Here is an 11,698-nt window from a genome sequence, read left to right as displayed (position 1 = left end):
ACTTTTCAAGAAGACATCAGAAGACTTAACCAAACATTCAATCCTGCTGCTCTCCCTCGTGGTGGACTGGAACTGACACTTAGGCAATTGGCTAAAAGTAGTCCTTGAAAAAGGCAACGACGGCTGGGAGATCTCAAAGTCATTAGGTCTGGAATGTGTTTTTTTCCTTCTCCTGGCATAGTTGCGAGGCAGGATCCAATCCAGGAACACAAGAATTGAACATAATGCATGTTTACTTGTGGAAAGTTATGTTTTGAAAAGCCTGTAAACTATGCTAAGAGTCAGTATCATGGATTGTTCTTATAACTTTATTTAATAAGGGGGTGTAGCTCAGTGGTACAGCATGTGCTCAGCATGCTTGATGCCCTGGGTTCAATTCCCAGCACCCCCATGTACGCTTTTTCTTTCCTCACAGCTGAATATTGGCAAACTTCTTTCATGCTTTCCCTATTTTTTTTTTGTGAATATCTTTACCTGTGTTTTTCCTACTCATAGAAAGGATAAATCGTTTGATAGTTACTCACATGGACCATAGTCCTGGGCATTCCCTGGGCCTCCCAACTTGACTGCTTAAGCAGAATGAAGTCAGGAGGAACTGAAATAAAAGAAGGTGCTCACTCAGGGCCTGCTGACGCTGAAGCAACAACATTCCACCGCTTCATAGACAGCCTAGTCTCCTTTACTACAATTTCTCCTTATTATTAACAAGTAGGGAAGAAAAGGACAGATGGAAGACATGGAGAAATAGGCAACCCTGGTAGTCTCAAACATCTTGGGCCATCCAAATTCAATGCATCCTAAAGACCTAGTTTGAAACCTTCTTTCACCTTCTCTTTTAGTTCTTCCACACCCACACCCACCTTTCTCATCCTACCTTCCCCTTCATTTTCTTCATCACATAATGTGTCACCTTCACCCTCACTTTCCTTTTTCCCCGTCTCCCTTTTTCCTGCATCCAGTGCTTCCTCCTAGAGAAAATTTCCCAGAAGCTCAGTTCACTCCAATTCCCTCAGCACCACTTCCTAGGCTGGAAGTTCTCAAACATGGCTGAAAATTGGAAACATCTGTGGAGACATCAGCGTTACAGATCCCATCCTCTCCATATCCAGTGATTCTCAGTCCATTTGGGATCTATAAGGGTAGAATCAGGAATGTGTATATTCAAAAAGTTTTCAGGCAGTTCCCCAGCTTTTGGAACTACTGCATTCTGATCTAAGACATTTACTTCCCTTTCAACTCTGTATTTGACTTTGCTACTTATCACCTACCTTGCAATATCTTTCTGCTTCTAAGCACCCATGTCAGCTACTTCCCAGTGCCACCTGAGCCTCGGTGGGTTTTTTGAGGGAGGTTAGGGTAAGGGAGACCACTAGTGCTGGAAGAAACTGAAGAGTTGACATACAATGTATTCCAAAAAAAAAAAAAAAAATTTTTTTTTTTTTTAATGTTCAGGAAGACTCAAACTTCTCACATGTGAGAAAAATATCAGAATGAAAACTAAAAGCAAGAGAAGACACAATGATTAAGGATTACCTCCTAAATGTTACATGTGGGTTGACTGATACCACAAATTTTGGCAAGAGGCTAAAGCTCCTATTCTTTTAGCATCTGTGATGGCTGAGGTTTCAATGCTAGTCCAGCAGCATGAGAGGGCTGTTACAAAATGTTAATATGCTTGCAGCTCTTGCTCAGCCCCATCATGCCTCCCTCATACTTCTTTGTGGTTCTCAGAACCCTAGCTGCAGTTTTGCAAGACAAAGCCACTGCTCCATTTCCCAATCAGGGTTTTGGACTCCAGGGTTTACTAGAAGGGTGACTGTCTGTGACACCATATTCTTACTGTTTTTCACTTAGGATCTGTTTTCTCCTTCGATGTGCAACTAAGTTTCCCAAGCCAACTTTTCAGGTTCTGTTCTTTTGTATTCTTAATGAGAATTATCTGTTGTGGCTCTGATAGCCAGAAGTAGTGGACAGGCAGAACCCTGCTGTGATGGTTAGCAAATTTGTAATACCATGAAGACTTTGGAGATGAATAACTAATTTGGAGTTTGAAGCTGAAGCTACTTGAGCTACCGCTGGCTATAGGGTCGCTATGAGTCGGCAACGGTTTTGGTTTTTTGGTTGGAAGGGGGCAGTGGTTAAGGTGATCAACTGCTCACCGAAAGGTTGGTGGTTTGGAACTATCAGCGGCTGCATGGGAGAAAGATGTGGCAGTCAGCTTCTGCAGATTTACAGCCTTGGAAACTCTATGGTGTCACTATGAGTCAGAATGGACTCCACGGCAGTGAGTATTTTCGGTTACTAATGACTGACCATTGCTGAGATTTCCATGGCTTGGGTTTTAACTGCTCCCTTTTCCTGGAAGGAGTCCTGGTGCTGCAAGTGGGGAAAAGCTTAGCTGCTAAGTCATATGTCGGCAGTGCCGATCCATCAGCTTCTCTCTAGATACCCCATGCAGCAGTTGGATTTTGGTTTTTCCCTGGGAAAGGAGTACCTAGGTAGACTTCAATAGTTAACACTGACTTGCTGTTAAATGAAACATTGGAGGTTCCAGTCATGCAGAGGTGCCTCATGATCTACTTCCAAAAAATCAGCCATTAAAAACCGTACAGAGGAGAGATCTACCTGGACACACATGAGGTCACCCTGAGTCAAAATCTACATGAGGACAACTGGTTTTCCGTGAAAAACATGTCCAAATGTGGATTCCCCTTGCTTTATGGAGACTTCTTATCTCTTATGGTTTTTGCCTGCCGCCTGAACGTTTCTCTGAAACAATATCCGGGTTCCAAACCAACTACAGTTAAGTTATGAACAGCAAGAGGAAAATGTCTGTCTGGAGTATCCGTGCTTGGCCAAACGGAAGACGATAATCTAAAGCTGTGTTTCACTGCTTGGGTGACACTGGGCAAATATCAGGAGGTCAAAAACAAAACCAAAACAAAACCGGTTGCAGTGGAGTTGATCCAGATTCACAGCGACCCTATGGGAGAGAGTAGAATACCATCTAGGGTTTCCAAGGAGTGGCGGGTGGGTTTGAACTGCCTAATTTTTGGTTAGCAAGAATCCAGTATTCCACCAGGGCTCCAAATCTCATTTCCACAACACAGTGACATAAAGGAAGAAGGACGAGGATGGGATGTGAACCCACGCGTGGAATGCAGAATAGATTAGCAGTCCATCGCCTTAACCACTGGGCAACCTCGTCAGGAGTTAAGGGAAAGACAGTCACAGAGAAGAAAAGCGTATACACACAGTTTTGCTGTGAAATAATTTAGGCATCAGCAAATCCTGATGTAGCCCAGCGAGAGCCTCACTAGGGAACTTTGTGGTTTAGTTGCTTAAAAAAAAAAAAAAAAAAAAAACTGACCCCAGGGTCCTTTCAAACTCCCTCGCCCTTATCTTTTTTTCTGTCTCTTTAATAATAGTAGGAAACAGGAGCTTCATGTGCAGGCTTTTGTTTTGGGTGATTGAAGAGATTCTGGTTCTTCTTCTTTGTTGTCTTCCTTCTGCTGTCACAGTCACATTAAGGGATGTAGACACTCATAGCATAGAAAGAAGAGCACTCAAGGAAGTCCATTGGGTTATATTCTTGCTGTCTATGTGTGCAGGAATTGAATGGAAAATATTAGGAGAAGTGAATTTGTATTCCTTCAAGATTGAGTTTAAATGGTGTTGGAGCAGAGAAAAAGTGTAGAAGTGCACTTCGAGGATCGAAACCAGGGCCTCATACATGGAATGCATGTGCTATACCACTGAACTACACACACTTGTTCCTGAGGTGCTGCTGGATAACTTTTATCTAAAAGTAAGTGTTATTTCCTGAGATTCACACTCCATGAGCGCTGAGGTACTGTTGCTCAGTGTTAAGAGGCATCAACACCCACTTTAGGCAGGAGGGGCTCAAGAACCACTGGAGGATACTGATTCTTTACAGGACTTGAAAGTGAAGGCAGAGATTGGAAATATGTGTTGGGTAAATAGCCACAAGAGGTTTCCAGGGTATCTTTTGCACAACCTGGAGTTGTTAAAAGTCTGTCTTTTATTATGGGTGTCAAAGAAAGAAGTCCCCATTTTCAGCTCTTTTGATTTCCTCTATAGTTGTCTTAACCTGAGGCACAAAGCTAAAGAAATTAATCTTTTCATGGCCTAAAAGTGTTTACTGTATTTGCTGTTTGCTCAATCAGAATGTATGGACTGGATTTGATGGAAGAAAGCCAAAGCAGAAGAAAACCACATAGTGATACATTCTGCATTTCATTATAAGGGTCTTTTCTCTTCTACGGAAGGAATCAGGTAACTCAGGGGCCCTACCAACAACCAGAAGAGGAAATCATAAGGCATGCATGAAACAGCAGCTTCAGGATATAGAGGAAGGTGAACTATTAGAGTACGATAGAAAGTAAATTGACAGGAGTTTAAGGACAAGAACAAAAGTGAATGAAGCATTTATACATTTAAAATTTTTAAAAGTCATTTCTAAACAGAAGGAGGTACAGAAAAGGGATTTTGAAAAACTGGGGATGCAGGGACACTGGAGGAAGTCTGGAAAGGGAGAAGATAAGCTCACATGAAATTCAAGACACCTTGGAACACACTTGTCAGAATGTTAATACAGTGACCTCATGATAACACTTTGGTCTCCAGCTTGGATTGGTGAATGATCAGTAAGCACAGGCATGTGGAGGGTGGATAAACCCTGAAAAATGTACTTTGAGATTTGGAGATTGGAAATTCAATTGGGATATTTGTGGAAAACAAATAAGCATGCTGCAAGGCTCTTCTAGAACCCTGAGATTTATCACAGTTAAAACTCAGTTCTTCAAACTACATAAGAAAACTTAGAGAAAATTTATTTCCTGGTACCAGGTTTCTAGCATTTATTTTCTTTTTCTCATGCTAGTTTGCCAATATATAAGCCTTTGCTAATATTCTTAAAAATAACATTGAGTCTTTTTTGAAATTGGCAGAACATGATTTCCTGTCGGACTTGTTCTTTCAGTGGGCTCATGGGATTTGTACAATAAGAACAAGAAACAGTGTGGTAGGTTTCACTTAAGAAGAAAACTAAAGTGTCATACACAAAACTGAAGGGGAAGTGTATATGTTTCTCTCTGTGTGTGTGTATGTGTGTGTAAATGCTGGGTGGTATCTTGGCTGTTTGATGCTGTAAAAGCAATATATGTAATGTCAAGCACCCATCAATCCAGTATCATTCAGAATAGTTTCACTGTCCTAAAAATGTCCTGTGTTCCACCTTTTCACCCCTTCCAACCTCACTGAATTGCTGGCTACCACTGATCTTTTTACTGTCCAAAGTTTTGCCTTTTCCAACATGTCATGAATTTGAAATCATACAATATGTAGCTTTTCCAGATTGACTTCAGTCACTTAGCAATATGCATTTGAGATTCCCCCGCCGCTTTTCATAGCTTGAAAGCTCACTTAATTTGTTGCTGAATAATACTCCATTATATGGGTGTGCCACAGCTTGTTTATTCACCTACTAAAAGACATCTTGATTGTTTCCAGTTTTTGGCAATTATCAGTAAAGCTGCTATAAACATTTGTGGGCAGGTTTTTGGTGGACATAAGCTTTTACTTTAAGTAAATACCTAGGATCACAATAGCTGGATCACACGTTTATGTATGCGTATGTTTATGTATGGGCTGTGTTTTGGCCCTTGTGGACTTGTTTTAATTTTCTTTAGCTTCATCTTGAACTTCCACATGAGTAACTGTCACTTTGAGGGTTTTTTTCTTTTGTTTATGTGTTATTGACAGTTTTTTTCTTCCACTTAATTTCCTGTGCTAAGCTGTTTTTATGTATTTCCTTTTCATTTTTTTTCATTGTTGTTGGTTTTGCATTTGCTGAGTCTTTACTTTTTCTTGTTTTTTTTTTTTATTTTGATGCATAAGATTTTTATTGTCATTTGTGGTTACCATAATATTTATCTCTATTTTTCTAAGTTTAAACCAATCTTTTTGTCTTTATATCACCTTAACTTCCTCTCTATATGAAAGATCTATGACTACATTTTTTGGTCCCTTTTATTTGTTTTAATGTTGTCATCTATGACATGTTGATGTCTCTGTTTCCCTATTTTCAGTGTTTTAGCTTTGATTTATTTCTGTGTCTTCCCTCTCTGGGTTGATATCTGGTTGCTCTGTCCTGTGTTCTAGTGTTGGGATGTTATCTGATGTTATTGATTTTCTAACCAGAGGACTCAGTTTAGTATTTCTTGCAATTTTGGTTTGATTTTAACAAGTTCTCTAAACTTTCGTTTATCTGGAAATGCCCTAATTTTGCCATAATATTTGAGAGACAGTTTTGCTGGATATATAATTCTCGGCTTGCAATTTTTTTACTTCAAGTCTTTATATATGTCATCCTGGTACCTTCTTGCCCACGTGGATTCTGCTGAGTAGTCAGAGCTTAGTCTTACTGATTCTCCCTTGTAGATGACTTTTCATTTTTCCCTAGGTGCTCTTAAAATTCTCTGTTTATCTTTGATTTTGGCAAGTTTGATTATAACTGTCTTGGCAGCTTTCTTTTGGGATCTACCAAGAGGTTCTCTCCCTCCAGATTTCTTGAATCTTTGCTTTGGTGGTTTGCTGAAGACATCACGGTCTGCCTCTTTATGTGATTTGATATTGACTGTTGTCCCCAAGCCCTCAATAAGTTATTTCATTTATTTATGTTTGCTTACTGTGTCCTAGCTTGTTTATTTGTTTTGATATGCCCAAATAGGCTTGTCATGTCAGATACTTTGATTATTGGCATCTTTGACCTCTCGCGTTCTGTCTCCTGGTGGTTAGAACTGTTCTTAGTTATGTGAGCCCAGAAGCCCATTTACTTTTCTTGTGTGGATTCAGCTCAAGTGTCCAGGTCACCAGCCACTGAGTGTGTGGTACAGACCGTCACCTACAGTCCTAAAAGGGCAGGGATGATTGGAGTAGGTACCAATATCTGGCTGCAGTACAGGGTAATGCACTGATAAAGGCAGGGGGCTGACGGCTGCCCCTGAGTGTCTGGGTGGAAGGTATGTCCTGGCTCCCTAGAGCATGTAGTTATGTGGTTTTTGCAGCCAGACTATGAGCACCTAATGACATTGACTGTAAGTGCTGGAAGTTGTCACCTATTCTTGTACCCCTATCATGGGTGGCTTGGTGGAATGTGTGAAGCCTCCAGCCCTCAGGCCCTGATGTGGGTAGGTGAGGACCCTGCCTAATGGGCAGGGTGGTGTCAGATGTCATGAATCTGTCACTCCCCATCATAGCAGATACAGATGAAAATAATCTTCAGGTATATACCCTGGTATACGCTGCTGATGAGGGTCTATGCTGCTGAAATGGGCCCACACACATCTAAACAGTAGTGAAAGGCATTCAAAGTCCATGGACCCCTTATGCCTAAGCCTAGGCAAAGGTTCTGTGCCCACCCTGAGTTCTCAGCTTAGGGGAGCTGGCAGATTATTTTTTCCTGTTTGTTAATTTGTTCCTTTTCCAAAGCTGGGAGAATGGGTCAGGGTGCAAGACGGGTCCTACTTCCATCCCAGGGAGTGCAGCAATTGCTGAAGCTGACTGGGACCAAAGCAGAGTGGGGAAGGGTAAGGTAAATGGGAGAGAGGTACTTCCAAAAAGAGTTTCTATTCTTTTCTTTTTTGGATCTGCTGGTAGGTTAGAAACTTATACTTATCTTTCACTGATGGAGTGCTGTTCCTGGCTGGTTCTGCAGATTTGAGCCATCTCTCTACAGCTTAGTCTCTCCCAGTGTGGTAAATTCATCCTGAGTTCCACAGTTGCCTCACCGCTCACACCAACTGATCCAGCCTGCAGAGTGCCAGTACCGGTCAGGTCTGTCAGCTCCTCCCTGCTCCTGAATCATCTCTCCCTCCCCTGCCACTCAGCTCAATTCCCCAACTTTTTCTTTGATGTTCAGGTTCCTAGATTGTCATATATAATTGATTCACTAATGTTTTGGGGTCTTCGTTGTAAGAGGAACCACAGGAAGTGTCTGACTACTCTGCCATCTTGGCCCTGCCTAAAATGATATTAATCTAAATCATGCCTGCTTTCTATATTTATAATTTAACACTATTAACTAAAATAAAATAAAAATACAAACCAGTTGCCTTCAAGTTGATTCTGATGAATGGTGACCCCATGTGTCTCAGAGAACAATTGTGCTCCATAGGGTTTTCAAAGGTTGATTTATTTAGATGTAGATGGTTCAGGCTTTCTCCCCAGGGCTTCTGGGTGGATTCCAACATCCAACTCTTTGGCTGTCAGCCCAGCATGTTAGCCATTTACAACACTCAGGGACTCAATTAGCTAAACAGGGAAGTAAAATTAATATTATTTGTTTGTAACTCTAATTTACACATAAGAAAAAAAAGTCAAAGAATGATAGAGAAGCCAGAAGACAAGTAGTGTATGTGTCAGAGAGTTCTGGTCAAAACAGGCCTCTGGTGTGACTGAAAATAAAGAAGAGAACAGAAAATAAGAAACACTCCATTCTGTGACACTTGTCCTTCAGAATTGGCCTCTCTAGAATGAATGAAGAAATGACAGCAGGTGAAGACCACCTGTAGGGCTAATTTTAAATAAAAGCCCTCCATGTGCCTTGTTAGGTTCTCAAACCTCAGTCTCCGATGAGCAAAAGAGTTGAGGCTTTCTGCCCAAACCACATTTTGACCATCAATTCGAATGTAAGTTTTTGAAGTATTTCTTCCAAACATGTTTTAGATTTTGTTACAAATTCTCATCCCCATCAAGAGGTTGAAGTGTTCTAAATTCAGAGGAAAAAATTTATCTAACTTCCATTTCTCCCAGCTCTGCAATTTGCCTGACCGAGTCAGCCTATGCTGGGGAGATGTTACACTGTGTGGTTTAGGAGGAGGAAGAAATAATCAAGTGACATGGTAAATAAAGATATCAACTGCACCTGAATCTCAGTACACTGGTTAAAATGGGCATGCATGGGACTAGGAATGCACTGAACTATTCTGAAAATGTCATTCTGGAGGAGAGAGAGGTGCATCAGTTGATGGAGAAAGGAAAGAGATTGCATGGTGTGAACTGAAGGAAGAGAGGAAAAGAAGGAGAGAGAGGAAGGGGGCAAGGAAAAGAGAAGCAGGCTTGTTCCAGAAGATGATTCAGTTCATTTTGCCCAAGACTGCCTTGCCTTTGAGAGCACTTCTTTGATCTTTCCTGCCTGAGCTATACAGGCTAAGCACATTGGAGGGGACACCTGAGGCTGAATTTTTGTTCACAACTCAGATGTCGTTGATATTGATGGTTCCAGTGGCAGCTGCAGGGATTTCCCGATTTCTGTACATGGATGTGGTTGGAGCAGTAATGAAAAAAGATGCGGGGTGGGCCAGTAGTTTTTTGATTAAGCACCCCTGTGACTGGCGAAGTTTACTAAGTTTTGCTTGAAATATAAATTATAAAAAAGAAAGTTCCCTTTTGTTTACTCCATGTAGTTCTAACTCTTAAACGAAGCCTATTGAAACCCAACTTACTCCTAAAGAAATTCTATCTGGCTCCTTTACTCTTCACAACCCGCTCTTAGTTCAAAAGGAGCTTAAAGAGTAGACTGTGACCACCGAAAGTCAGAGACTTTATAGAATTAGTAATAGGTACATACTCAGCCACCTTTTCCTCAGTCTTAGTATAGAGGCAGAGGCAATGTAGTTTAGTCCCTGGCAAGTCAAGTAGGTGACCTCAAAATTGGCTTAGGGACGACCTGTGACAGACTGGTAGAAGGTGGATAGTTGCAGCTTTTGGAGAGAAGAGGAAAGGGGATGATACACTATAAAAGACCTACAGGTCTCTTGGCTTCCACCTCTTCTGCCATAACTGATCCCCTCTTCCTGTGGAGAAACTAGCCTTTTTCTTGCCTTCAAGCCCTCCTCTTCAAAGTCCCTCTACAAGATTTTCTCCCAGTTTAGGTCAAAACAGAAAAACTCTCTTAGTTCATAATCAGGATTGTATGATCAAATCCCCATTGATTCATCAAGATTGTTTTTATTACTCTGAGCATCAATAATTGAAAATATTTATAGGGAAATGTAGAATCGTTCCACGAGGATCTGACAACTGGCTTTAACAAAGAGATATTAATTGTCTCACAGTCTAATAGGTTACAAGTCAAAATTCAGGGTGTCAGTTCCAGGGGATCGCTTTCTCTCTCTGTTGGCTCTGGAGGAAGATTCCTTGTCATCAATCTTCCCAAGGTTGAGGAGCTTCTCAAGTGCATGGACACCAGGTCCAAAGGACGCTCTCTGCTCCTGGTGCTGCGTTCTTCATGGTATTAGGTCTCCAGCCCTCTGCTTGCTTCTCTTTCCTTTTATCTTTTAGGATAAATGGTGGTGCGGGATACACCCCAGGGAATCTCCCTTTACATTGGATCAGGGAAGTGACCTGAGTGAGGATGGTGTTACACTCCCACCCTAATCCTTTTAACATAAGATTACAATCTCAAAATGGAGGACAACCACACAATACTGGGAATCATGGCCTAACCAAGTTGATACACGTATTTTTGGGGGGACATAATTCAAATGGTATGAAGTCAGTAAAGGTGTGTGTCAGGGTTGTATTTAACACCATATTTATTCAATCTGTATATTGAGCAAGTAGCCCATAAGCTGGAGTGTATGATGAAGAATACAGCATTAGAAGTGGAGGAAGACTCATTAACAACCTGAGATATGCAGATAACACACCCTTGCTTTCTGAAAGTGAAGAGAACTTGAGGCACTTATTGATGAAGATCAAAGACCACAGCCTTTAGTATGGATCACACCTCAATATAAAGAAAACAAAAGTCCTCAAAACTGGACCAATAAGTAACATCATGATAAACAGAGAAAAGATGGAAGTTGTCAAAGATTCATTTTACTTGGATCCACAAACAACACCCAGGGAAGCAGCAGTCAAGAAATCAAACTACCCATTGCATTTGGCAAATCTGCTGCAAAAGACTTCTTCAAAGTGTTAAAAAGCAAAGATGTCACTTTAAGGACAAAGGTGTGCTTGACCCAAGCCCTGGTGTTTTCAGTCACCTCATATGCTCGGGAAAGCTGGACAATGAATGAGGAAGATGGAAATACAATTGATACCTTTGCATTGTGGTGTTGGTGAAGAATATTGAATATACTATGGTATGCAAAAAGAATACACAAATCTGTCTTGGAAGAAGTACAGCCAGAATGCCCCTTAAAGCAATGATGGGGAGATTTCATCTCACATACTTTTGACATGTTTGAGGAGGGATCAGTCCCTGGAGAAGGGCATCATGCTTGGTAAAGTAGAGGGTCATCAAAAAGGAGGAAGCTCCTCAACCAGATGGATTGACATAGTGGCTGGAACAATAGGTTCAAACATAGCAATGATCACGAGGATGGCGCAGGACCCAGAAATGTTTGGCTCTGTTGTACATAGGGATGCTATGAGTCAGAAATGACTCGACACCATCTATGAACAATATACACATGTAGTTCAGCTATGTACAGGAGACTAAATGGGCACACCAGTTCAGAGGCAAGGAAGAGAAGGCAGGATGGGACAGGAAAGTTGAATGAATGGAAATGGCGTACCCAAGGGCAAGAAAGGGAACATGTTGGCATATCACGGAGTTGGCATCCAATGTACAAAACAATGCATGTATTAATTGTTTAATGAGAAACTA

The 11,698-nt window shown here is 41.3% G+C and overlaps 1 non-coding gene across 1 annotated transcript; it reads left to right on the top strand.

Moving 5' to 3' along the window:
* Nucleotides 1-319: 319 nt before the first annotated feature.
* TRNAA-AGC (transfer RNA alanine (anticodon AGC)) lies at nt 320-391 on the top strand. Its single transcript has one exon. It is a non-coding gene; the product is annotated as a tRNA-Ala (tRNA).
* Nucleotides 392-11,698: the final 11,307 nt, after the last annotated feature.

Source organism: Elephas maximus, chromosome 1, assembly GCF_024166365.1.
Source record: "Elephas maximus indicus isolate mEleMax1 chromosome 1, mEleMax1 primary haplotype, whole genome shotgun sequence".
Lineage (NCBI taxonomy): Eukaryota > Metazoa > Chordata > Mammalia > Proboscidea > Elephantidae > Elephas > Elephas maximus.
Note: the sequence above shows the minus strand (reverse complement) of the source record. Positions and strands in the feature narration are given on the sequence as shown.